Raw genomic sequence first — 24,819 nt, forward strand, 5'->3', positions numbered from 1 at the left:
GTATCCCAAATTACTAGAGCTAATCAGTGAATTTAGCAAAGTTGCAGGATACAAAATCAATACACAGAAATCACTTGCATTTCTACATACTAACAATGAAAAACCAGAAAGAGAAATTAAGGAATCAACCACATTCACCATTGCAACAAAAATAATTAAATATTTAGGAATAAACTTACCAAAGGAGACAAAAGAACTGTACAAAGAAAATTATAACACATAATTAAAGAAATCAAAGATGATATAAACAGATGGAGAGATAGTCCATGTTCCTGGGTAAGAGAATCAATATTGTGAAAAGGACTATACTACCCAATGCAATCTACAGTTTCAATATGATCCCTATCAAATTACCAATGGCATTTTTCACAGAACTAGAACAAACAATTTCACAATTCATATGGAAACACAGAAGTCCCCACATAGCCAAAGGAGTCTTGAGAAAGAAGAATGGAGCTGGAGGAATCAACCTTTCTGACTTCAGATTGTATGACAATCTACAGTCAAGACAGTATGGTACTGGCACAAAAACAGAAATACAGATCAATGGAACAAGACAGAACGCCCAGAAATAAACCTATGCACCTATGGGTACCTTATTTTTGACAAAGGAGGCAAGAATATACAATGGAGCAAAGACAGCCTCTTTAATAAATGATGCTGGGAAAACTGGATGACTATATATAAAAGAATGAAATTAGAACACTTCTTAACATCGTACACAAAGATAAACTCAAAATGGATTAAAGACCGAAATGTAAGACCAGAAACAGTAAAACTCTTGGCGGGAAACATAGACAGAACACTCGGTGACATTAATTAAAGCAAGATCCTCTATGACACACCTCCTAGAGCAACCAAAATAAAAACAAAAGTAAAACAAGTGGGACCTGGTTAAACTTAAAAGCTTTTGCACAGCAAAGGAAACTCTAAGCAAGGTGAAAAGAGAACCCTCAGAATGGGAGAAAATAATAACAAATGAAGCAACTGATAAATGGTTAATATTCAAATATACAAACAGCTCAAAGAACTCAATACCAGAAAACAAACGACTGAATCAAAAAGTGCAGAAAACACCTAAAAGTGGAGAAAACACATTTCTCCAAAGAAGACATACAAATGGCTAACAAACACATGAAAAGATGCTCAACATCTCTTATTGTTAGAGAAACACAAATCAAAACTACAGTGAGATATCACCTCACACCAATGAGAATGGTCATCATTAAAAGTCTACAAATAATAAATACTGGAGAGGGTGTGGAGAAAAGGGAAACCTCTAGCACTGTTGGTTGGAATGTAAATTGATAAAACCACAATGGAAGAGGGTATGGAGATTCCTTTAAAAACTAGGAGTAAAACCACCATATGACCCAGCAATCCCACTCCTAGGCATATACCCTGAGGAAACCAAAATTGAAAAAGACACATATATCCCATTGTTCATTGCAGCACTAATTTACAATAGCTAGAACAAGGAAGAAATCTAGATGTCTATTGATAGATGACTAGATAAAGAAGTTGTGGTACATATGCTGCTGCTGCTGCTGCTAAATCACCCCAGTCGTGTCCGACTCTGTGTGACCCCATAGATGGCAGCCCACCAGGCTCCCCCGTCCCTGGGATTCTCCAGGCAAGAACACTGGAGTGGGTTGCCATTTCTCCAATGCATGAAAGTGAAAAGTGAAAGTGAAGTTGCTCAGTCGTGTCCGACTCTTTGCGACCCCATGGACTGCAGCCTACCAGGCTCCTCCATCCATGGGATTTTCCAGGCAAGAGTACTGGAGTGGGGTGCCATTGCCTTCTCTCTGTGGTACATATACATAATGGAATATTACTCAGCCATAAAAAGGAACACATTTGAGTCAGTGCTAATGAGATGGATGAACCCTGAACCTATTACACAAAGTGAAGTAAGTCAGAAAAAGAAATATAAATATCATGTTCTAATGACTGTGAAGAAAGCTGAGCACTGAAGAATTGATGCTTTTGAATTGTGGTGTGGAGAAGACTCTTGAGAGTCCCTTGGACTGCAAGGGGATCCAACTAGTCCATCCTAAAGGAGATCAGTCCTGGGTGTTCATTGGAAAGACTGATGCTGAAGCTGAAATTCCAATACTTTGGCCACCTCATGTAAAGAGTTGACTCATTGGAAAAGACTCTGATGCTGGGAGGGATTGGGGGCAGGAGGAGAAGGGGAGGACAGAGGATGAGATGGCTGGATGATATCACTGACTCGATGGACATGAGTTTGAGTGAACTCCAGGAGTTGGTGATGAACAGGGAGGCCTGGCGTGCTGTGATTCATGGGATCATAAGGAGTCGGACACAACTTGAGCGATTGAATTGAACTGAACTGAATGTGTATATAAGGAATCTAGAAAAATTGTACTGAATAATTTATTTACAGGGCAGTAATGAAGAAACAGATACAGAGAATAAACATATGGACATGGGGAGAGGAGAGGAAAGTTTGCTATGTACGGAAAGAGTAACATGGAAACTTACATTACAATATGTAAAATAGATACTGAATGGGAATTTGCTCTATGGCTCAGGAAACTCAAACAAGGGCTCTGTATCAACCTAGAGAGGTGGTATGGGGAGGAGATAGGAGAGAAGTTCAAAAAGGAGGAGATACATGCATACCTATGGCTTATTCTTGTTGAGGTTTGACAGAAAACAACCTAATTCTGTAAAGCAATTATTTTTCAATTAAATAAATAAATAAATAAACAGATATGAAAAAAAAAAAAACTGTATGTATCTTTCTTCTAGATCACCTTCCCTATTAAGTAGAGATTCCATTTCTCCTCTTTTTTTTCTTAGAGTCTTAATGGGTAACCAGCTTAATGCCTCATGTTATTACAGTTAGTCTAATTACAGTAATGGTCAGCATAATTCTTTTGAGGATGCCTTTCCTTGTGTTAAATCTAGGTTCACTATCATCTCTCACAAACCAGAAGGGAGGCTTAAGGATGTTGTAATTATTTCAACTTATCAAGTGAGATATCAGAAAGTAACATGCTTTACTATCTTTGTAATGTTAAAACCCTTTTGTTAGTTACTATTGCATAGAAAAAAAGGTTTATGAATAACCAGACTGTTTTTTGCCCAAACTGTATATTTAATAGAGAAGGCAGGATTCATGCCAGCAGGAGGCAAACCCCTCAGCATAAATTTCCCAACTTAAATCTCATTGTAAAGGTCACGTACTGTTATATATAATTGTCACCTTGAAAAGTTCTTTGATGGCTTGAACTTTACTACTTGCAAGAAGTACTGGGCTGCCAAGTAGAGTACATTTTCCAGGTTTCTGAGTCCCTGTTTGAGCTAAATAAAGTGTGACAAATCCCCTGAGGACAACCCAGGCTTTTCATACCATAGAAAATTCTGACTCAAAAGTTACACACTCAAAGCAATATAAGACTGCACATCTACAGAGGTTGCCTGCACCAGGAAAGAAATTCTATGTAGATCATGTTTATGTGACATTTCCAAAATGCTTCAGAAGTGACTATAAAATATAAATATAAATATATATATATATATATAATAGAAAACATCTGATTCAACAATAAAATAAAATTAGTGTGATCATTGGATTTAGGTTTTTAATCTGTCCTGATTTTCCAATATAATTGACAGTTTCAGGAAACCAATTTGAAATGACTCAATGATTATATAAAAAAATAACTTTTAACCTTGAAAAACCAGAACTTAACCACTAGTTAAGCATTTCCTCATGTTCTATGGTTCTCGAGATAAGAATTCTTGATGTACATCTTCTCAACTTTCAGGGAAAAAAATATTGTTGCTTTTTGAAGTGATTTTTTAAGCTATCACACCATTAGTGAATTAGTTAATCCTGGTGGACCAACTTTTAAATCAAGTTCTATTTTTCAATTTCTTATGAAAGTGAAGTGAGGAAGCATTGAACCTATAAACTTACAAAAACAGTGTTGTTGTTGTTTCATATTTTAACTATTAAAACTTAAAAAGAATTCACTGCAACAACATGGCTAAGAAATGTTAAGGAAAATGGTCAACACAAAAACATACATTGTTGTGTGTGGTGCTTAGTCATGTCTGATTCTTCGCAACCCCATAGACTGTAGCCCATCAGGCTCTTCTGTCCATGGGATTTTTCAGGTAAGAATACTGGAATGGGTTGCCATTTCCTCCTCTAGGGGATCTCCCTTACCCAAGGATCGAACCCACATCTCCTGTGGTTCCTGAACTGTAAGCAGATTCTCTATCTGCTGAGTTAATGAGGAAACCCAAATTTTGTATTATTGCGGATTTTTTTCTAAAGAGAATCATAGCATTTATTTACAGTCCCAGATACTCTGGCCAGGACAATGAAATAGCTTAATGGGAGGCAGAAAAACTTATTCCCTTCCAATTTTCAAGGCCATATTTTCTACCGTTTCATCAGAGGACATACACAAACTTGGATATTCTGTCATAGTTTACTTTAGGCTTAGCCACAGTAGTGATAATGTTGTCTAACTGGTGGTTTTCAGTAAAGCCCCCATTTCTAGTTCAGTTCACTTTAATTTAGTCACTCAGTCATGTCCAACTATTTGCAATCCCATGGACGGCAGCACTCCAGGCTTCCCTGTCCATCACCAGCTCCCAGAGCTTGCTCAAACTCATGTCCATCGAGTCAGAGATGCCATTCAACCATCTGTCGTCCCCTTCTCCTCTAGCTTTCAATTGTTCCCAGAATCAGGTTTTTTTTCATGAGTCAACTCTTCACATGAAGTGGCCAAAATATTGGAAGTTCAGCTTCAACATCAGTCCTTCTAATGAATATTCAGGACTTATTTCCTGTAGGATTGACTATGTTGATCTCCTTGCTGTCCAAGAAACTCTCAAGACTTTTTTTTCCACACCGTAGTTCAAAAGCTTTAATTTTTTGGCACTCAGCTTTCTTTATGGTTCAACTCTGACATCCATATGTGACTACTGGAAAAAAACACAGTTTTCACTAGATGGACCTTTGTTGGCAAAGTAATGTCTCTGATTTTTAATATGTTGTCTAGGTTGGTCATAGCTTTTCTCCCAAGGAGCAAATGTCCTTTAATGTTATGCCTGCAGTCAACATCTGCAGTGGTTTTGGAGTCCAAGAAAATAAGTCTTTTACTGTTTCCACTGTTTTCTTGTCTACTTGCCATGAAGTGATGGGACCTGATGCAATGGTCTTAGTATTTTGAATGTTGAATTTTAAGCCAGCTTATTCACTCTCCTCTTTCACTTTCATTAAGAGGCTCTTTAATTCCTCTTCATTTCTCCCATAATGGTGGTGTCATCTGCATATTTGAAGTTATTGATATTTCTCCTTGGAATCTTGATTCCAGCTTGTGCTTCATCCAGTGCAGCATTTAGCATAATGTATTCTGCATACAAGTTAAATAAGCAGGGTGACAATATACAACCTTGAAATACTCCTTTCCCAATTTGGAACCAGTCCATTGTTCCATGTCTGGTTCTAACTGTTGCTTCTTGACCAGCATACATATTTCTCAGGAGGCAGGTGAGGTGGTCTGGTATTCCCATCTCTTTCAGAATTTTCCACAGTTTGTTGTGATCCACAGAGTTAAAGGCTTTGTTGTACTCAATAAAGCAGAAGTAGATGCATTTGTGGAACTCTCTTGCCTTTTTGATGACACAGTGGATATTAACAATTTGATCTCTGGTTCCTCTGCCTTTTTAAAATCCAGCTTGATCATCTGGAAGTTCATGGTTCATGTACTGTTGAATCCTGGCTTGGAAAATTTTCAGCATTACTTTGCTATGGTGTGAGATGACTGCACTGATTAGGTATTTTGAACATTCTTTGGCATTACTTTTGTTGGGGGTTGGAAATAAAACTGACCTTTTCCAGACTGTGGCCACTGCTGAGTTTTCCAAATATGCCAGTGGCATATTGAGTGCAACATAATATAACAGCTTTATCTTTTAGGATTTGAAATAGTTCAGTGGATTTCCATCATCTCCACTAGCTTTGTTTGTAGTGATGCTTCCTAAGGTCCACTTGATTAAGCATTACAGGATGTCTGCCCCTGAGAGATTACACCATCATGGTTATCTGGTTCATTTAGATTATTTTTATATGGTTCTTATCTGTATTCTTGGCACCTTTTCTTAATATTTTCTCCTTCTGTTAGGTGTATACCATTTCTGTCCTTTATTGTGCCCATCCCTGCATGAAATGCTCCCTTTGTATCACTGATTTTTTTTGAAGAGATCTTTAGTCTTTCCCAATCTATTGTTTTCCTATATTTCTTTGCATTGATCACTGAGGAAGGCTTTCTTTTCTCTCCTTGTTATTCTTGGGAAGCCCACACTCAAGTGGGTATATCTGACCTTTCTCCTTTGCCTTTCTCTTCTCTTCTTTTCTCAGATATTTGAAAGGCTTCCTCAGACAAGCATTTTGCTTTTTTGCATTTCTTTTTCTTGGAGATGGTGTTGATCACTACATACTGTCCAATGCCATGAACCTACAACTATAATTCTCCAAGCACTCTATCCATCAGATCTAATCTCTTGAATCTATTTGTCACTTCCACTGTATAATCGTAAAGGATTTGATTTAGGTCATACCTGAATGGTATAATGGTTTTCCCTACTTTCTTCTGAAATTTAAGTCTGAATTTTTCAATAAGCAGTTCATAATCTGAGCCACAGATATCTCCCAATCTTATTTTTGCTGACTGTAAAGAGCTTCTCCATCTTCAACTGCAAAGAATATAATCAATTTGATTTTGGTATTGACCATTGGGTGATGTCCGTGTGTAGTATCTTCTCTTGTGTTGTTGAACAAGGATATTTGCTATGACCAGTGTGTTCTCTTGTCAAAACCCTGTTAGCCTTTGCCCTGCTTCATTTTGTACTCCAAGGCCAAATTTGCCTATTCATCCAGGTATCTCTTGACTTCCTACTTTTGCATCCCAGTCCCCTATGAGGAAAAGGACATTTTTCTTGGGTGTTAGTTCTAGAAGGTCTTGTAGCACATTACAGAACCATTCAACTTCAGCTTTTCAGCATTACTGGTTAGGGCATAGATTTGGATTACTGTGGTAATGAATGGTTAACCTTGGAAACAAACAGAGATTATTCTGTCATTTTTGAAATTGCACTCAAGTACTGCATTTCATATTCTTTTGTTGACTATGAGGGTTACTCCATTTTTTTCTAAGGAATTTTTGCCCACAGTAATATATATAATGGTCATCTGAGTTAAATTCACCCATTCCAGTCCATTTTAATTCACTAATTCCTAAAATGTCAATGTTCACTCTTGTCATCTCTTGTTTAGCCACTTCAGTTTACCTTGATTCATGGACCTAACATCCCAAGTCTTATGCAATATTGTTCTTTCCAGCATTGGACTTTACTTCAACCACCAGTCACATCCACAATTGGGCGTTGTTTTTGACTGGCTCCTCTCATTCTTTCTGGAGTTATTTTCTCCACTCTTCTCTAGTAGCACAATGGACATCTATGAAGTGCCTGGGGAGTTCATCTTTCAGTGTCATATCTTTTTGCCTTTTCATACTGTTCATAGGGTTCTCAAGGCAAGAATTCTGAAGTGGTTTGCTATTCCCTTCTCCAGTGAACTACATTCTATCAGATCTCTCCATCATGCCATTCATCTTGAGTGGCCCTACATGCCGTGGCTCAAAGTTTCATTGAGTCAGACAAGGCTATGATCCATGTAATAAGGCCCCAACTATAAGGCCAATCTAAAGAGATGTTTTTCCTGGTGTTTTCTCTCAGGGTGGCCTGGAATGCCAGGTGTCTATTCAGAGGAAAACAGCCCATCGTATGTAGAGCAGATATGAAGTGTTTTCTGACTATAAATAACTTTTCTGCTATTTTCAGAAGGGAGGAAAATATTTCTTATTGAAATAAGTTTGAAAACTAGTATACTATCATTCTGTTGATCGGCCAGATTCATTTACATATTAAAGACTCAGAAATTTACAGCAGGAAATGTTATGTAATGGGGTTAAAGCAGTTATTTTCTCCAAATACATTTGACAAATGTATGTCTTGAATTTTTTAAGCAGTACTTATGAGCATCCTATCGATTCTTGTCCTGTAGAGCAGGAGATGAAGAAATTTAGAAAAGATTGTTTCTCACTTATGCCTGACTTTTAGAATTACTCTATTTCTAAAACTTATTACTAAGTGACCACAATATATCAAAGAACATATGCAAGTTAATACTGACTGAAATTTAAAAAGAGATATTTTTTTTTCCAATTTTAGTTCAGAGATATAAATAATTGAAAAGAATGTTGCTCCCACACTTACAAGTGAAAATGGTCGACAAACATAAAATTAATGATTTCCAGAAACTCATCAAAGAACTGAAGTTACAGAGCAAATGAATCTGAAATCTAGAGAGGGTACCACAAGGCAGAAGAAAGCCCAAGCAATTCCTTAAATGGGGGAAGATGCCACTGAATGTTATATAAATTGTGAAAAATATTCAATGATTTTTTTTAATTAAATTGCTAAACCCCCAAGTATGGGCTCTCATGAGAGTGTAAAGCACCTGACAGCCACAGACTTACAAAGGATTCTCATCCACTTTCAAGCTCTCTCTCCCGGGAATTCCACCAATTCAATTAGAACAAATCAAAGGGAATTCTATGAAAGTTTTCCTGGTAGTACTGGCTAGGAAGGGAGAAAACAGCCACTGCAGAAACTCTGCCTAGATCCAGTCATTTTCCACAAGAAAAAAAAAAAAATCCAAAAGCCCTAAGAAGGAAAACAAAATCTGTAGCCTAAGGCCCATGGCAGACATCTATAGCTAGAAGAGGTGAGATAAATATTTCTCAGACCTATCTCCTGCATATCACCTAGGAAACAAAAGCCTAAATCTATAGGAGGGAGGGAAATAAAACCAAAGGCCATAGTGGATACACACAGCAGTTGAAAAATGGAATGTGAACAACAACAACAAAAACAAACGTGGGGGTAAGAGGGATGGGCAGTAATTCATATTAGGTCCAGGCCAAGGGTGGGACAGAAGCTAACCTAACAGATTACATTATACTTGGACATTCAGGCTCAAGATCAAAACTAATTGCCTTAATAGATTAAGTTTAATCAAAACAAGAAAATGCATTCACTATCATCCATCAGCAAACTAATAACTGTCAAATAATAATGACAGCAGAACAGAGCTAAAAGGACTATAGGACTATAATCTCTCTAAGGAGCAAAGGCAAAGGAATCAGAAATCAAAGTGCAAACCTTTGTTGGATCATTGAGAAAGCGAGAGAGTTCCAGGAAAACAACTACTTCTGCTTTATTGAATGCACCAAAGCATTTGAATGTGTGGATCACAACAAACTGTGGAAAATTCTGAAAGAGATAGGAATACCAGACCACCTGACCTGCCTCTTGATAAATCTGTATGCAGGTCAAGAAGCAACAGTTAGAATCAGACATGGGACAACAGACTGAGTCCAAATCAGGAAAGGAGTACATCAATGTTGCATATTTCCATCCTTCTTATTTAACTTATATGCAGAGTACATCATGAGAAACACTGGGCTGGAAGAAGCACAAGCTGGAATCAAGATTGCTTGGAGAAATATCAATAACCTCTGATATGCAGATGACACCAACCTTATGGCAGAAAACAAGGAACTAAAGAGCTACTTGATGAAAGTGAAAGAGGAGTGAAAAAGTTGGCTTAAAGCTCAACATTCAGAAAACTATGATTGTGGCATCGGGTCCCATCATTTCATGGCAAATAGATGGGGAAACAATGGAAACAGTGAGATAATTTATTTTGGGGGGCTCCAAAATCACTGCAGATGGTGACTGCAGCTATGAAATTAAAAGATGCTTGCCACTTGGAAGAAAAGTTATGACCAACCTAGATAGCACATTGAAAAGCAGAGACATTACTTTCCCAACAAAGGTCCATATAGTCAAAGCTATGGTTTTTCTAGTAGTCGTCCATGGATGTGAAAGTTGGACTATAAAGAAAGCTGAGCGCTGAAGAAGAATTGATGCTTTTGAACTGTGGTGTTAGAGAAGACTCTTGAGAGGACCTTGGACTGCAAGGAGATCCAACCAGTCCATCCTCAAGGAAATCAGTCATGAATATTCATTGGAAGGACTGATACTGAAGCTGAAACTCCAATACTTTGGCCATCTGATGCGAAGAACTGACTCATTTGAAAATACCCTGAAGGTTGGAAAGATTGAAGGAAGGAGGAGAAGGGGATGACAGAGAATGAGATGGTTGGATGGTATCACTGACTCAGTGGACATGAGCTTGAGTAAACTCCTGGAATTGGATATGGACAGGGAAGCCTGATGTGCTGCAGTCAACGGGGTCACAAACAGTCAGACGCAGTTGACTGACTGAACTGAACTGAACTAAACTGAAGGAGCAAAGAAAGAGTTAAAATCATTGTAAGGCACAAACAGAGAAAAATATCTAGGAAATAAGTCAGTACCATAACCATAAGGCATTGCTAGAAGAGTTTAAACCTTCTGTGCATTGAGGTTAAGCATAGGAAAGATATACTTTAAACACAGCCCAACACCTGATCAAACTAGAACAACCACTATTTGCCGCCATCTCAAACACCCATTAAACTCCTACCAGATTAAAATAAATAAATTTATATTAAAAACAATGTCCTACCAGAGAGAAAAGCATGTTCATTTCCAGACATAAAAATGAAATATATCAATATAAAATTCAATATAACATATTGCACTTCCAAAAAAACCATTTATGATTCAAACAAAAAGGAGAGAAAAACACAGTTTTGAATAAACAAAACAACCACTAGATCAAAATTCATATAGAACATAAATCCTAGAACTTTTAAATCAAGGAGATATAAAAACACAAGTAAAAAAATGAAAGTTAAATATTTTCATTAAAATCATAAATACATGCCAGATAGTGCCAATAATTTGTGCAAGGATAGAAACTATAAGAAAAATTTAATTGAATATGCTAGAAATCAAAAACATTATAATAGAACTAAAGAATTCCTTTGAAGGACTCATCTACCAAACAAACACAATCAAAGAACGAATCAATGAAAATGAAAATAGTACAATAAATAATACCCAGGTAAAAACCAAAGAAAAAATAGGGGAAAAGAAAGAAAACACAGCATAATTCTATTATAGATAAATTCAAATGATTTGAAATAATCATAATTGAAATTCCAGAAGAAGAAAAAGGAAAAAGCAACACACAATTATCTGAAGTAATTATGCTGATCACTTCCAAAATTGGTGATGTCATAGAACCACAGATCTTAGAAGATCAGATAAACCAAATAGGATAAATGCAAAATGCTTATTTAGTTATATCATCTTTAAACTTATGAAGATAAAATCTTGAAGACAGCCAGTGAAATATATATTCACATTCTGGGGATTAGGAAAGGAATGTCTTTAAGTAGGAGATAGATGTTGCTTGACTCCTTCTCTTTAAGGATGGCCTAGATTCAGTGACTCATTTATGACTATTGTGAGGAAATGGAAAAAAAAAAAAAAAGAAGAAGAAGAACATTACTTCACTGTAGATAAATCATGCATAAGTCATCTTAACCAAATGATCAAAATTAACATCAATTGAAATAAATCATGTTGATATTATGTACCCTTTGATCTGATGCTTTGAAAAGGTAACTCCACCTCTGTGATATATTTTTTCTTTTAATTCATAACTACAATCTAGTAACAAAAACACCCAAACTGAGGGCCAATCTATACAATATGTCTCCAGTACTTTTCAGAATTGCCAATGACATTCAAACAGAGGAAGACTTGAGAAACTATCACAAGTTAGAGGAGACTGTTCTGTCCTGAGTAGCTCAGTCATATCTAACTTTTTGTGACCCCATGGACTTTAGCTCACCAGGCTCCCCTGTCTGTGGGGTTTCTCCAGGCAAGAATACTGGAGTGAGTTGCTATGTCCTTCTCTGGGGGATCTTCTCAACCCAGGAATTGAATCCAGGTCTTTTACATTGCAAGCAGATTTTTTACCTTCTGAGCCAACAGGGAAGCCCTAAAGGAGACCAAGGAAACGTGAATAAACATAATGTGGTAAATTAGATTAGATTCTGAAAAAGAAAAGGAAAAGTATTGAGAAAATTGATAGTATAGTGCACAGTCTTGTGCCAATGTTAATTTCTTAGCTTTGATAAATGCACCATGCTTTGGTGAAATGTTAACTTTAGGGAAAGCTGAGAAGATGCATAAGAACTCTCTGTACCATTCTTGCAAATCTCTGAAAATCTAAAATTGTTTCAGAATGAAAAATTCAAAAGAAGAGAAGTAATCACTTAATCCCCATACTGTCATATCTAATGGAATTTTATAAAAATTCACTTGCATTTCCATTTCTCTTTTATCTTTCTTAGGATTACAGATAGAAAGAATGATGATAGCTATAGGTATCTTTTTTCTCTTTCAAAACTTTTATATTTTAAAAATGTATCGATGTGCTGAATCAGAAAAAAAACAGGACTTCATAAACTCAATTAATGATGAGTAGAACCTTTCTTTCTCGTACCTTATTCATCTATATTGCAGTATATAAGCCCAACATGATGTACCCTTACCAAGAACATGTTTCTTTTCTACTTGAATGTATTTTCACAATTTGACATTTCTCTTACCTCTCTACTCTTCTCTTCTTGTCATATTGTTAATATTGCATGCTTTCCTCAGCCTCTAACCAGTGCTGTTTAAAGCAGAAGATTTGCAGTGAAGTATCAGTTTGACTGCTCCTGAACTATAGTGTATACCACTAGAAGAACTAAAGGTCTTTTAAAAACTTGGCTATATTTTAAAACTTAAAGCTTGTCACATAGAGACAAGATGTGGTAACATTCATTTAAAATTCATGTTTGGATTTTATTGTCACATCAGTTCTCTTATTCTCTCTTGAAAACTATCTTCTATGTTGATTAATTCAATCAAAGTATTAAAGTTATGATACTAAAACTATACTTAGTTAAAATTAAATATACATGCAAACAAAAACAACATCAAATCAAATTCCTGCAGCACCAAACAATTGTAAACTAGAATTTCTAGTATTGACTCCCAACCCTCAAATCTAAAGCCTGAAAGTTAAAATTAGATCTGTTATCCTAATTCATTTAATAGTAAAGATCATAATAATGTTCTATAAATCTTGTGGAAAAAAGTGTGCTGACATTCACCAGCAAAATTATCATCTTTGGGCAGTTTATTAAAAATAGAAATTCTTGGGCCCTAACAAAGACACACTGTGTGTCAATAAGATAGCAGATCTTTCACAGGTAAATCAAATTTTAAAATACACTGCTGTAAACTAAATCCAATATGCTTATTTATACAATTAAATACTGTTGTAGTAGAATACTATTACCTTCTGGACCTTAGGCATTATATTATTTTATATATATTATATTATATTATATATGAATATAATATACCTATAATGGATGGATGAAAGAATTGAGATTATGAAATGATTCAGAGATAAGCAGACACAACTAAGATCAGGAAGGTTTAAATTATTAATGAGGTCTGAATAAAAGGAATTTACTACATACTATATTCTAAGTAAATATCCTTTTGAATTATAAGGATAGGTAACTACTATGGAAAATCATAATTGCTTGGAAGAGTTGAAAGTAAGCCAGTAAAGGAATCAGGTAACCAATGTATGTCTTTTCATGTATCAGGAAGTTGAATGATTGCCTCCATTCCCTGTGTAGAACATCAGCAGAAGAGAGCAGACATCAGTGAAATCAGAGCAGTGCTTCAGAGCTAGAGAGTATCACTATTTATTCTCATAATCATAGTTGCTAACGCTTAGTGGATGCCAGGCATGGCTCCAAATGCTTAATGTATGTTCTTTGTCCTTTCTAACACAGCTCTAGGAAAGAGGTATTAATACTGTCTTTATTTTACAGATTAAGAAAAGAAGAGAAAATTGAGCATTTTGTTCATGATAGTTAGTAGTGGAACGAGATTTTGAACTTAGTCTGACTTTAGACCCAACAACTTCTATCCTATTTTGGTACAGAGGGGAAAAATCACTATTTTATGTCTTAGTTATTACCTAATTAATATCTGACTCATCATTACTCTCCATAGGCTCACTCTTTAACAAAATGTATTTTTTACAGCGTTTTGAGGCATGTGATAAATAAATAACTGCATATATGTAATGTATGCAATTAGATGAATTTGAATAAACATAAACCTCTGATACCAACAATATAATCAAGGTAATAGATATGTTCATATGTTCATCACCTCCAAGAGTTTCATATGTCACTTTCCTTTTTTTTTTTTTTTTTTTGGTGATAGGAATAAAACATAAAATCTGTTCTCAGGAATTTTTTCATTGCAAGTACTGTATTATTAACTGTAGGCACTATGTTTTACAGTTGGTATCTAGAACTCATGCATGTTGTATAGTTGTAATCTATACCTGCTGCTGCTGCTGCTAAGTCGCTTCAGTCGTGTCCCACTCTATGCGACCACAGTCAGTCATGTCCGACTCTGTGCGACCCCATAGACGGCAGCCCACCAGGCTCTGCAGTCCCTGGGATTTTCCAGGCAAGAGTACTGGAGCGGGGTGCCCTTGCCTTCTCTGGTAATCTATACCTATTGAACAGCAATTCCCATTTCTCCCTTCTCCTATACCCTGCCAACCACCATCCTATTTCTGCTTCTATAGATTTGACTATTTTTAATACCTTATACAAGTAGAATAATACAATATTTGTCTTTCCATAACTGGTTTACCTTACTTAGCATGTATTTTGCAGGTCTATCCATGATTTTCTAAATGGTAGAATTTCCTCCTTTTATAGCTCTACTAATATTCCATTATATATTGTTATTATTATTAATGAAATATCATTAGTTATAAAAGAAGGAAATTCTATCATTTCCATAATAACATTCCATATATATAAAAGCTTCCCTTGTATCTCAGTGGATAAAGAATCTGCCTGTAATGTAGGAGACCCAGCTTTGATTCCTTGATTCCTAGGTCTGGAAGATCACCCAGAGGAGGAAATGGCCACCCACTCCACTATTCTTGCCTGGAGAATCCCATGAACAGAGTAGCCTGGTGGGCTACAGTCCATGGGCTCACAAGAGTCAGACATGGCTCAGCTACTAAACCACCACTATACACACACACACACACACACACACACACACCACATACTCCCAAGTGGCACTAGTGGTAAAGAATCTGCCTGCCAACACAAAAGACAAATGAGATGCCAGTTTGACCCTTGAGTCATTAACATACCCTGAAGTAGGTAATAGCAAGCCACCCCAGTATTTTTGCCTGGAAAATCCAAAGGATGGAGGAGCCTGGCAGGCTACAGTCCATGGAGTTTCAAAGAGTCAGACACAACTGAACACACACACATGCACATGCACACACATGTGTGTGTATGTGTGTATATGTATATGTATATGTATATGTATATATATATATATCTACAACATATTTTTTATCAATTTATCTGTTAGTGGACATTTGAGGTACTTTTATAGCCACCATTTTAAAATATCATTTTTCTACATTGTTTTTGAAATTTAAAAAGTTGCCCTAAACAGTTCTCAGTTTACAAAATAGTGGTTCCAGAAACTATTGTAACTTGATTACTTAGAATACATTTACAGTATATATAGGGTTTATGTTTAACCCAAAATGTAGTTAAATAACTTTAGATGAAAAAAGTTTATCAACCTTTCAATACAAAGCAGAATGAGAATTTATATGCGAAATAAAATCTTTAAACCTGACTATAGAAGCAAATCAAAACTAGAGAGGGATTTTGCTACAATTTTTAGAAATGTTACAGGATTGTCATAGTTGATACCACTTAGTGATTATTCTTCCCATTACCAAGGAAAAGATATTATCTTTTTTTTTTTAATTAAACTGGGACAATCCTTATACAAATTAACCATAATAATTATAATTCTCTCTCTTACTCCCTCTGTTTAATAATGAAATTAGGGGGATAAACAGAAGTAAAACTTTTCTGAGATAATACTGCAGAGGACCGGTGTTGCCAGAGGAAATGAAGAGGAAAATATAAGAATATGTGAGGAAAAAAATTGCCTCATGTTGAAATTACCTGAGTTGGGAGAGATGAAAGGCAAAGGGACAAGGAGAACAAAAAAATTATAGTACTGTGTGTGCATTCACTCTCTAAATCAGAAGTCCCAAACTGAGGCACAGGGAAAATGAAATGAGGTATTATAAGCTTAGGGGAAGATATGTGAAGTTTGAATAAGCATAGTAAATCTTTTATAATTTAAAAATTTTTGAAAATAAAAAGATATAGTTTTTATAACAGAACTCCAACAGAATGTGCCCAACACATTCTATGTAAGTCATGCAAATACTAACTCTTATTGCCACAAATAACCATTAAATTCTTATATCAGTATCAGAGGCAGAGAATCCTTGAGATATTTATGTAAAAGGTACATTGATTTTTGAAAGGTTGAGATAGACCTCTTATTTTTCTTTTTTTTTTTTTGTAGAGTATTTTAAATTATTTAAATTAAAAAAAATTATTTAAATTTATTTTTAATTGAAAGAAAATGCTTTATAATATTGTGTTGGTTTTTACTGTGCAACAATGAAAATCAGCCATAATTATTTATGTGTGTGTGTGTGTGTGTGTGTGTGTGTGTGTGTGTGTGTGTATCTCCCTCCCTCTTGAACTTCCCTCTCCTCCCCACATCCTGTCTCTTAGGTTACCAGAGAGAGTCAGGCGTGGCTCCCTGTGTTATACAGAAACTTCTTACCAGCTATTTTACACATGACATTTGAAATTTGGTTTCAAAGCTTACCCTTCTTTGATTATCTAACCTCTTTAGATAATATTTAAAATTTTGAAATAGTTATCAGCCCAAGGCAGAAAGCTATCTGGAATGCATCTGGGGGAAAAGGCTTATCCACCTGGTTCTCCATATGGATAACCCATCCCAGAGCTACATGACATAGCAGAAACCAAAGTGTGGGGGATGGAGTTAGAAGAAAGAATGGGCCAAATTTGACCAAAAGAGTTATCTCAAGTGGGCAGCACAGTCAGCACTGGCCTTCTATTCTATATAAAGAGACAGGGCAGACAATGTCAGAGACAAATCCAAAATACTGAACCTTGTGAAAACTGGGTCATGAGCCAGCCAAATAACTCAGATTAGGGCAGTGGGGGATTGAATATGGCATCTCTGACAGTTTACCAGTGTATTTTCTGCTTTTATACAGCTCTTATTGGCTTAGTTGTGGCCCTTATCTCTAGTATATTTTAAAGGCACCAAACATCCACAAGTTTTTCTGAGGCAAGTAGAAAAGGAATCTTATAAGGTTTACAGGGTCAAGTCAGTAGAATGATACTTCATTGTTACAACTGTTCTATTTGAAGTAACAATTAAAAATTCCCCTTCACTGTTTAACAAATAACACACATCTCATGTACATGAAAAATTAAGTAAATCCTTTTTTTTCTAGATAAAAATTACATTATTATTGTAAAATGTGAACTTTCAACCGTGCTTTGGAAGAAAGGCAAGACTGAGAGCCAGGAGCCTGCCACTGCCCTTGTGCTCCCAGCCACTTCACTCATCCTGTCTGATTCAGTTCTCTTATCTATAAAATGAGCAGGTTGGGCCAGATCATCTCTGAGGCCTATTTCACGTGCATAATTGTGCAAATCCATCATTATTATTACACTTAATATGAATAGCTATCTCATCAGTGTATACACATACCAATTCAAAGCTGCTGGCTTAATATAATAAGACTTTTAAAAACATCTATTTGATTTTCCATGGAAAGGAAACAAGCAATTGATTAAACAAATCTTAATATATTTTAGGCTGCTGGTCCTTTTCTTGGAAAGAAAAATAGTTTGATTTCCTATAAAGTCTATTCAAATTTCATCTTATTTCAATATTTTGTTACAGACTTTCCTTCTGCCAACAGCAGTTCCCACTTTTAATTGAATGAGGAGAAAACAGTTCTGATGGTCTATGTCATTCTATTGGATTTTATGTCACTGAATTTCAAGCTGGTTTCATTGGGACCTGCCAAGAGTGGCTTATGCCAACCTCTGAGTCTCCTTGTTGCACTTCTGTCCCAGGTAGCATTGTTTGCCTTTTTGTCTCCTCTCTGATTAAACTGACATCATTTTGCCTTTGTGACTCTGGTGTCATTTTCTGTTGACAGAGTCTAGTAATAGTAACAGACTGGTGTCCTTGTGGAATGGGTAAAAGCCATTGATTGGTTAGATGGATTAATGCAGCCCTGTTAAATGACATGCAGACATATCTTTGTGCTAAGTTGCAGCTGAATGGGTGCCAGTGAGAGAGGTTATTAAGCACAGATAAGAGGAAGCACCTCTATTCACTGGCAATGTCACTTTCTCCCATTTGAAGAGAGACATTTGCTCGACATTTTTTTTTCCACTCACTGACAATATTTAAGGCAGAAAGTTTCTGTATAAGTTGCCGCATGACTGCAGAATAGATTGTTTCAAGAAGGTGAACTCTAGAGAGGTTCAGTTAGAACATATTTTCCTTAAAATTAAATTGCATTGAATGCAATGATGAAATAAAGACAATTAAATTGTTAACTGTATTAGAAAAAAAAAATAGAGGCCCCATGGCAAGTGCCACTTGTCATTAGTCTATATCACTTGAAAATAAAAATAAATAAATAAGTTTATCTTCCAGAGTCTTCAAAGAAGAAATGAGATAACATCAAAACCATAACAGAATTTTGAAACTTTTCTAAATCATGAAATTAAAATGGTGAAAACTTTTCTTTGTTTTTATTATATGAATTTGTAGGCATGCATTGTATATGGTCTAAGTTATCTAAGTATGTAATATACACAATATCAAACTTTAGACTGCAAACTTAATCTTTGTATTTATAGGAAAATGTCCTGACCGGTCCTCTTCTTTTTGTTAACTGAGAAATGGCGATATTTTCTGTGCAAGTTGAACGGATATTTGCTAAGCTTGTTATTTTATGGTGTTTGCATTATTTTTTTCTTCTCTTTTTATTTTATATATATAGCCAATTAACAAACAATGTTGTGATAATTTCAAGTAAACAGCAGACTCAGCCTTACATGTATATATACCCATTCTTCCCCAAATGTCCCTCCCTTCCAGGCTGCCACATAGCAATGAGCAGAGTTCCCCATGCTATGTCTTTGTCAGCTATCCATTTTAAATATAGCAGTATGTACATGCTCATTCCAAGCTCCCTAACTGACCCTTCCCCCTATCCTTCCTCCTCAGCAACTACAAGCTCCTTCTCTGAGTCTGTGAGTCTGTTTCTGTCTTGTCAGTAAGTTTGTTTGTATCATTTATTTTTAGATTCCACATATAAAGGATGTAATATGATATTTCTCCTTGTCTGTTTGACTATCACATTCTTTAGGAGTTTAGCATTTTCCAGTGGTTTACCACTTCTGTCTTCCTTCAGTCTTCTGCTTTATATATGTGCATGTTCGTGTATGCGTGTGTGTGTGTATCCACAGACGTGTTTGACTCTTTGTGACCCCATAGACTGTAGCCCTTTGTCCACAGGATTCTCCAGGCAAAAATGCTGGAGTGGGTTGCCATTTCCTACTCTAGGACATCTTCCTGATCCAGGGATATAATCTGCATCTCTTATATATATCTGCATATATATACAATATATACATATGTATCTGCATATATATATATAATATATATGTGTGCATATATGTGTGTGTGTGTATGTAATTCCTTTATGCCTCATCATAAATCAGTTGTTAGGGTTTGCTTATATAATATATTAAATCTAATAAGTAAGTTCAAGTTACTCTGTTAGGCACTGAGAGCAGAGACAAATGCACAATGCAAATTAATCTACTTCCATTAGGTAATCTATTTGAATGTCAGTAATTTTTTTCTGTAAAAGAAGGATTATAATACATCTGGAAGCTCCTCTGAGCATTAGGTGAAATAGTGTATGGAAAGCACCTAGTTCATTGCCAGTTGCAGAGCTGATGATTAATAACCTTGATATCTTTCTTTATCTCCAAATCCTCATGAAAGAATGAGATAACAACATCTCCATTCCACCCTATTAACCATGAATCGGATTTGTCTGATAACTATTTCTTTTTGATGAAAAATTTAATGCTAAAGATATGAAATGAGATCTCTAATGTATTTATCTGCTACTCCAACAAAAGATGAGTCTAACATATGCACACTGGTAAACATATGCGTTCAATATTTCCTTGGCAACTGATATTTCAAATACACTATCTTTTTATGTCTCATCTCTACCTTTGAAGTATTATCTTTATTTTATAAATGAAGAATCCAGGCTTAAAGATAATTAGTAAACTCTTCAAGATATTTTGGTAAGGGACAAACCTGAACTTCAGGTCTCCTAATTTTAAGCTTTTAATACTTAAAAACTATGCCTTATTAATTATGCTCCAGAATCAACCTCTGAAGATATTTTAGCTATTTGATGCTGAGCTATATGATGTTATTAGTAATTTTAAGGAAACAAGAAGACAAGAGACCCAAAGAGAACAGTTAGAATTGGGGACATTCTTCATGGTTACCCACGTTCTTTCTTTCTGCATCTGACATTCTTTCTGTGGTCAAAGCAGCAGATGTTATCTCTAAGTGAGGTATGTGGTCACCATATACAAGAGAGAGGGTTTACACAATACTTCTATGTTGTAACCCAGATAATTGTATAGCTTATGAGACATTGTTTAGGGCTCCATAACTCATAAACTCATAGATTTGTTTACTATAAATAAATAGCATGGGCATGGTGCTAAGTGCATTTCATGTGTAAAGGCACTCCCCCCAACACAGAATTAGTCTTTTTACAAGATGATCCAATTACCAGCATGCCTATGAGAATATTAGAAAATATGACTTTTCTGTATTTCCCCAGAACTGTGTCATCAGTAATTGGGAGAGAAATACAGCAAAAGTGAGACTCTTTAATTCGTTCCTTTCCAGATGTATACTTTGCTTCTCTTCTTTCTATTTTTGAGACGCTTAATTCCATTGTAGTGAAATGACACAAAATTTGTGTGTATTTGCATAATATATCTCTATTAAGTGTATGCTTTACAGAATCATAAAATTCTAAGTCTGAAAGGGAATATTAGCTGATTTGCCCTCATATAGGAGAAAAAATTAAAATATTTATTGGATCAACTTTTAGATCAAATTTTTCAGCATTTTATTTACTTTGTATTGCAGTAACACCCAAAAAAGATGTCCTTTTCATTATAGGACACTGAAATACAAAAGTAGGAAGTCAAGAAACACCTGGAGTAACAGGCAAATTTGGCCTTGGAATGCAAAATGAAGCAGGGCAAAGACTAATAGAGTTTTGCCAAGAAAATGCACTGGTCATAGCAAACACCCTCTTCCAACAACACAAGAGAAGACTCCACACATGGACATCACCAGATGGTCAACACCAAAATCAGATTGATTATATTATTTGCAGCCAAAGATGGAGTAGCTCTATACAGTCAACAAAAATGAGACCAGGAGCTGACTGTGGCTCAGATCATGAACACCTTATTACCAAATTCAGACTCAAATTGAAGAAAATAGGGAAAACCACTAGACCATTCATGTATGACCTAAATCAAAACCCTTATGATTATACAGTGGAAGTGAGAAATAGATTTAAGGGCCTAAATTCAGACTCAAATTGAAGAAAATAGGAAAAACCACTAGACCATTCAGGTATGACCTAAATCAAATCCCTTATGACTATACAGTGGAAGTGAGAAATAGATTTCAGGGCCTAGATCTGATAGACAGAGTGCCCGATGAACTATGGAATGAGGTTCATGACATTGTACAGGAGACAGGGATCAAGACCATCCCCATGGAAAAGAAATGCAAAAAAGCAAAATGGCTCTCTGGGGAGGCCTTACAAATAGCTGTGAAAAGGAGAGGCGAAAAGCAAAGGAGAAAAGGAAATATATAAGCATCTGAATGCAGAGTTCCAAAGAATAGCAAGAAGAGATAAGAAAGCCTTCAGTGATCAATGCAAAGAAATAGAGGAAAAGAACACAATGGGAAAGACTAGAGATCTCTTCAAGAAAATTAGAGACACCAAGGGAACATTTCATGTAAAGATGAGCTCGATAAAGGAAATAAATGGTATGGACCTAACAGAAGCAGAAGATATTAAGAAGAGGTAGCAAGAGTACACAGAAAAACTGTACAAAAAAGATCTTCACGACCACAATAATCACGATGGTATGATCACTCATCTAGAGCCAGACATCCTGGAATTTGAAGTTAAGTGGGCCTTAGAAAGCATCACTACGTACAAAGCTAGTGGAGGTGATGGGATTCCAGTAGAGCTATTTCAAATCCGGAAAGATGATGCTGTGAAAGTGCTGCACTCAATATGCCAGCACATTTGGAAAACTCAGCAGTGGCTACAGGACTGGAAAAGGTCAGTTTTCATTCCAATCCCAAAGAAAGACAATGCCAAAGAATGCTCAAACTACCACACAATTACACTCATCTCACATGCTAGTAAAGTAATGCTCAAAATTCTCCAAGCCAGGCTTCAGCAATATGTGAACCGTAAACTTCATGATGTTCAAGTTGGTTTTAGAAAAGGCAGAGGAACCAGAGATTAAATTGCCAACATCCACTGGATCGTGGTGAAAGCAAGAGAGTTCCAGAAAAAACATCTGTTTCTGCTTGGTTGACTATGCCAAAGCCTTTGACTGTGTGGATCACAATAAACTGTGGAAAATTCTGAAAGAGATGGCAATACCAGGCCACCTGATCTCCCTCTTGAGAAACCTATATGCAGGTCAGGAAGCAACAGTTAGAACTGTACATGGAATAACAGACTGGTTCCAAATAAGAAAAGGAGTTCTTCAAGGCTGTATATCGTCACCCTGCTTATTTAACTTATATGCAGTGTACATCATGAGAAACGCTGGGCTGGAAGAAGCACATGCTGGAATCAAGATTGCTGGGAGAAATATCAATAACCTCAAATATGTAGATGTTGCCACCCTTATGGCAATAAGTGAAGAGGAACTAAAAAGCTTCATGATGAAAGTGAAAGAGAAGAGTGAAAAAGTTGGCTTAAAGCTTAACTTTCAGAAAATGAAGATCATGGCATCTGGTCCCATCACTTCATGGGAAATAAATGGTGAAACAGTGGAAACAGTGTCATACTTTATTTTGGGGGGCTCCAAAATCACTGCAGATGGTGATTGCCACCATGAAATTAATAGACGTTTGCTCCTTGGAAGGAAAGTTATGACCAACCTAGATAGCATATTGAAAAGCAGAGACTACTTTGCCAACAAAGGTCCATCTTGTCAAGGCTATGGTTTTTCCAGTGGTCATGTATGGATGTGAAAGCTGAGCACTGAAGAATTGATGCTTTTGAATGGTGGTGTTGGAGAAGACTCTTGAGAGTCCCTTGGACTGCATGGAGATCCAACCAGTCCATTCTAAGGGAGATCAGTCCTGGGTGATCTTTGGAAGGAATGATGCTAAAGCTGAAACTCCTGTACTTTGGCCACCTCATGCAAAGAGTTGACTCATTGGAAAAGACTTTGATGCTGGGAGGGATTGGGGGCAGGAGGAGAATGGGACGACAGAGGATGAGACGGCTGGATGACATCACCGACTGGATGGACTTAGGTTTGGGTGAACTCCGGGAGTTGGTGATAGACAGGGAGGCCTGGAGTGCTGCCAATTCATGGGGTCACAAACAGTTGGACAAGACTGAGCGATTGAACTGAACTCAACTGAACTGATGTCACATAAGATGCCATTGGTTATATATGTATTCTTTATTAAACTGATATGGAACCATTGAATGGTTAAAAATTGGGAAACGAGTGCCACAAGGCTGTGTATTGTCATCTTCCTTATTTAACTTCTATGCAGAGTACATCATGTGAAATACCAGGCTGGGTGAATCACAAGCTGGAATTGAGATTGCCAGAGGAAATATCAACAATCTCACATATGCAGATGACACCATCCTAGTGGCAGAAAATAAAGAGGAACTAAAGAGCCTCTTGATGAAGGTGAAAGAGGAGAGTCAAAAAGCTAGCCTGGAACTTAACATTCAAAAACTAAGATCATGTCATTCTGTCCAGCCATTTCATGGCAGATAGAAGGGGAAAAACCAGAAACTGTAATAGAGTTTCTTTTCTTAGGCTCCAAAACCACTGCAGATTGAATCTGCAGCCATGAAATTTAAAAAAAAAAAAAAAAAAAAAAAATGCTTGCTCCTTGGAAGGAAAGCTATGGCAAACATAGGGTATTAAAAAGCAGAGACATTGCTTTGGCTACAAAGGTCTGTATAGTCAAAACTATGTTTTTTCCAGTAGTCATGTAAGGATGTGAGAGTTGGATCACAAAGAAGTATGAACATCGAAGAATTAATGGTTTTGAATAATGGTGCTGGAGAAGACTCTTGCATGTCCCTTGGATTACAAGGAGACAAAAAGTCAGTTCTGAAGGAAATTAACCCTGAATATTCATTGGAAGGACTGATGCTGAAGCTGAAGCTCCAATGGTTTGTCCACATAATGTGAAGAGTCTAATGGAAAAGATCCTGATGCTGGGAGAGATTGAAGGCAAAAAAGGGGGTGGCAGAGGATGAGATAGTTAGATAATATCACTATCTCAGTGGACATGAATTTGTGAAAACTCCAGGAAATAGTGATGGACATGGGAGCCTGTTGGGCC

This window comes from Capricornis sumatraensis, chromosome 12, assembly GCF_032405125.1.
Source record: "Capricornis sumatraensis isolate serow.1 chromosome 12, serow.2, whole genome shotgun sequence".
NCBI lineage: Eukaryota > Metazoa > Chordata > Mammalia > Artiodactyla > Bovidae > Capricornis > Capricornis sumatraensis.